The 4,721-nt window shown below is 48.4% G+C and overlaps 1 protein-coding gene across 1 annotated transcript in view; it reads right to left on the bottom strand.

Moving 5' to 3' along the window:
* Positions 1-921: 921 nt before the first annotated feature.
* RPL7L1 (ribosomal protein L7-like 1) overlaps positions 922-4,721 on the bottom strand; it is a 32,612-nt gene continuing 28,812 nt past the window's right edge. Inside the window, exon 6 of the mRNA XM_011986728.1 lies at positions 922-1,031. The gene's annotated coding sequence lies outside the window, so the exon portion shown is untranslated. The remainder of the gene's footprint in view (positions 1,032-4,721) is intronic.

The following is a 4,721-nucleotide window of genomic DNA, read 5'->3' as shown; positions in this document are numbered from 1 at the left end:
AAAAAAAAAAAAAGATGCCCAATAAACTTTTTGCCATGTTGTTACAACCCTCCTTTTTATTTATTTATTTATTTATTTTTAGAGATGGGGTTCTTTCTTTGTTGCCCAGGCTACAATGCAGCAGTACAATCATAGCTCACTGCAGTCTTGAACTCCTGGGCTCAAGTGATCCTCCTTCATTAGCCTCCTGAGTAGCTAAGACCACAGGCATGCGCTACCACACCCAGCCAATTTATTTTTATTTTTATTTTTTGTAGAGATGGAGTCTTGCTTTGTTGCCTATGTTTGTTTCGTACTCCTGGGCTCAAGCGATTCTCCTGCTCTGGCCTCCCAAAGTGCTGGGATTATGGGTGTGAGCCACATGCCTGGCATTGATTATACCATTTTAACTTTTTTTTTTTTTTTTTTTTTAAGAGACAGGCTCTTGCTCTGTCACCCAGGCTGGAGTGCAGTGAGGCAGTCATAGCTCACTTACAGTGTTGAATTCCTGGGCTCAAGCAATCCTCCCACCTCAGCCTTTTGGATTTTTTTGGAGACAGTCTGGCTCTATCACCCAGGCCGGAGTACAGTGGCATGATCTCACCCCAGTGCAGCCTCCGCCTCCCAGTACCAAGTAATCCTCTGGCTTCACCCTCCCAAGTAGCTGGGACCACTGGTACATGCCACCACACCCAGCTAAATTTTTGTATTTTTTGTAGAGACTGGGTTTTGCCATATTGCCAGGCTGGTCTCGAACTCTGGAGCTCAAGTGATCCACCCTTCAAAGTTCTGGCATTACAGGCATCAGCCACTGTGCTCAGTCTGCTTTTTTGTTTTTTCTCAGACATTCTGTTACAGCAGCCATTCCTTTATTGTTAGACATTTGGGTTTCCAGTTTGGGGCAATGGCCATCTTTGTTCATAAAAGATTTTCCAAATTTACTTTTTTTTTTTTTTTGAGATGGAGTATCGCTCTGTCACCAGGCTGGAGTGCAGTGGTGCAATCTCAGCTCACCGCAACCTCTGCCTCCTGAGTTCAAGCAATTTTCCTGCCTCAGCTTCCTGAGTAGCTGGGACTACAGTCGTGCACTACCACCCCCAGCTGATTTTTGTATTTTTAGTAGAGATGGGCCAGGATGGTCTCGATCTCTTGACCTCTCAATCTGCTTGCCTTGGCCTCCTAAAGTACTGGGATTACAGGGGTGAATCACCGCGCCCGGCTACAGGGTCTTGCTCTGTCACCCAGACTGGAGTGCCGTGGTACAATCATGGCTCACTGCAACCTCTACCTCCCTGGCTCAAGTGATCCTCCTGCCTCACCCCCAAATTAACCTCTCCAGTAGCTAAGACCACAGGCGTGAACCACCACCTGGCTAATTTTTTGTATTTTTTTATAGAGATGGGATTTTACCATGTTGCCCAGGCTGGTCTAGAACTCCTGAGCTCAAATGATCTGCCTGCCTTGACCTCCCAAAGTGCTGGGATCAGACTTGAGCCACTGCACCCAGCACCCCCAGTTTACATTTATTTCCTTAAAATTGTTGGCTAAAGACCTCTGTAGTTTTGTTTGTGGTTTGTTGTTCAACTATTAAAAAATTATTTTTTTCTGGCTGGGCATGGTGGCTCACACCTGTAATCCCAGCACTTTGGGAGGCTGAGGTGGGTGGATCATGAGGTCAGGAATTCGAGACCAGCCCGACCAACATGGAGAAACCCCGTCTCTACTAAAAAATACAAAAATTAGCCAGGCATGGTGGTGCGCACCTGTAATCCCAGCTACTCAGGAGGCTGAGGCAGGAGAATCACTTGAACCCGTGAGGCAGAGGTTGCAGTAAGCCGAGATGGTGCCATTGCACTACAGTCAGGGTGAAAGAGCGAGACTCTGGCTCAAAAAGAAAAAAAAAAAAAAGAGACAGGATTTTGCTATTTTGCCTGGACTGGGGTGCAGTGTCTATTCACAGATGTGATTATCAAACTCATGGCCTCACACTACAGAGTAGCTGGGACTACAGGGGCATGTTTCTGTACCTGGCCATCCTAACCATTTGTAAGTATACATTTTGGTGGACATTCATACTGCTGTGCAACCATCACCATCATCTATCTCTAGAATTCATCTTGCAAAAATGAAAGTCTGTACCCTAGCAACCACCATTCCCATTCTACTTTCTTTTTCTTTTTTTTCTTTTCTTTTTTTTTTTTTGAGACTGAGTCTTGCTCTGTCGCCCAGGCTGGAGTGCAATGGCGTGATCTCGGCTCACTGCAACCTCTACCTCCCAGGTTCAAGTGATTCTTGTGCCTCAGCCTCCTGAGTAGCTGGGATTACAGGCACCTGCCACCACACCCGGCTAATTTTTGTATTTTTAGTAGAGACAGGGTTTCACCATGTTGGCTAGGCTGGTCTTGAACTCTGAACTCAAGTGATCCACCCACCTCGGCCTCCCAAAGTGCTGGGATTACAGGTGTGAGCCACCGTGCCCGGCCACCAACATTCTACTTTCTATAAATGAATTTGACTACTTCATTCAAGTAGAATCATACAGTATTTGTTTTTTGTGACTGGTTCATTTCACTTCGCACATGTCCTCAAGTTTCATCCATGTTGAAGCACGTGTCAGAATTTTCTTCCTTTTTAAAGCTGAATATCTCATTGAATGTATATAGCACATTCTGCTTATCCATTAATCTGTGGATGGACATTGGGCTCCTTCCACATTTTAGCTATCACGAACATGACTTAATGATAAATAAAGGGGTATTGACCTCAAAGGAAGAGGTTGAAGCACAAAATATAATTTAAAGAGTTTACTTGATGACGCCTGTAATCCCAGCATTTTGGGAGGCCAGGACTTCATAATGATATCCATTATGAACATGGATATCTCTTTGAGACTTTCTTTTCGTTTTTCTTTTTTTTGAGACGGAGTTTCGCTCTTGTTGCCCAGGCTAGAGTGCAACGGCGCAGTCTTGGCTCATCACAACCTGGGCCTCACGCGTTCAAGAGATTCTCCTGCCTCAGCCTCCCAAGTAGCTGGGATTACAGTCACCGCCACCACGCCCAGCTAATTTTGTATTTTTAGTAGAGATGGGGTTTCTCCATGTTGGTCAGACTGGTCTCAAACTCCCGACCGCAGGTGATCCGCCCGCCTCGGCCTCCCAAAGTGCTGGGATTACAGGCGTGAGGCACCGCGCCTGGCCTTGAAATTTCTTTAGTCTAGTGCCAGCCTCACCCGATTTCCGTCTGGATAGCTATTTTAATAATCCTGTGGATGGCGCTCTCCTGACGGTCCTGAGGGAACACTCTGCAGTCAGGGTTGCGCTCCCGGCCCTTGCTTTCCCAGGGCTGCCTGGAGGCCGCAGGCCCCGCGCGTTCCCAGGCACAGCCCGCGCCCAGGTGCGCGCCGTCGCGGTGGGTTCCCCCCGGGAGGGGGAGGGAGCGGGGCAGGTGTCCCTAACGACTTTCCCACCCTCCAGCCCGGGGAGGAGCTGGCCCGGGCTCCGTTACCACATTACAGATGGGGAAAGAGCTCTCCTCCCTGTTTCGGATTTCAGGATCTTCCCGAGAACCGGAAGGAGGAAGACCCCCTCCTCCCCGCCCCCGCGCCAGCCGCCTCCATCTGCAGTAGCTGACCCTACCCCGTATCCGCACCAGCTCCCGCGGGACTCAGGCGTCCCTGGCCGCCGCAGCCTGGAAGCATTCCTTGCCTGCCCCTCACATGGGTCTCCTCTTTCTGGGATCCCCGAGTCTCCCTCGGACCCCATAGTCTTGCTGGCCCTGAAGACGCCTTGCCCTGGGCGGACTGCCTTTTAACTGGACTTGGGTGAACCTACCATTTGCTGACCAGGACTTGTTCCCAGATGTCTAATTTAATCCTCACAACCACCCCACCAGGTGTTATCGCCTAAGGAAACGGGCCCAGAAAAACTAAGTTGCAACGCCGAAGATACCCTAGCAGGCCAGTGGTGGAGCCGGCTGGAGCCGGCAGTTTAGCAGAGGGATGTGTTTACAGGACTGTCTCTTCCCAAGGCTGCCGGGACAGAGAAATGAAATAGGGGCTCCCACCTGCGTGCCTGGCGCATAGCAGGTGCTCGCTGTAAGTGATACCTCCCCTCCGTTTTTTCTTACGTGCGGGTGGAAAACCGAGGGCCCATGGAAAGCTGAGATGAGCCACATAGGATGTGAAAAATAAAATTAAGAAAAAGTAGGCCGGGCGCAGTGGCTCACGCCTGTAATCCCAGTACTTTGAAAGGCCGAGGCGGACGGATCACCTGAGGTTAGGAATTCGAGACCAGCCTGGCCAACATGGAGAAACCCTGTCTCTACTAAAAATACAGAGTTAGCCGAGTGCAGTGGCGCGCGCCGGTATTCCCAGCTACTCGGGAGACTGAGGCAGGAGAATCGCTTGAACCCGGGAGGTGGAGGTTGCAGTGAGCCGAGATCACGCATTGCATTCCAGTCTGGGCAACAAGAGCGAAACTCTGCCTCCAAAAAAAAAGGTCTCCTTCAGGAATACTGACAGGGGCACACCTATTTCATTTATCAAATGAAAACCTACAGTGTTATTTATAACAAAAAAATAAAAATCACCTAAATGTTCAATGATAAGGAAATAGCTAAATAAAATATGGTGGATTTGCATGATGAAATAGTATACAAGCCTAAAATGTTCATTCATTATTTCATTCAGAACCATTTACTAGTCTCTGACTTTTTTTTTTTTTTTTTTTTTTTTTTTTTTTTTT

This window comes from Mandrillus leucophaeus, unplaced genomic scaffold (assembly GCF_000951045.1).
Source record: "Mandrillus leucophaeus isolate KB7577 unplaced genomic scaffold, Mleu.le_1.0 Scaffold3, whole genome shotgun sequence".
In the NCBI taxonomy this organism is placed as follows: domain Eukaryota; kingdom Metazoa; phylum Chordata; class Mammalia; order Primates; family Cercopithecidae; genus Mandrillus; species Mandrillus leucophaeus.
This window is presented reverse-complemented; position numbering and strand designations above follow the sequence as displayed.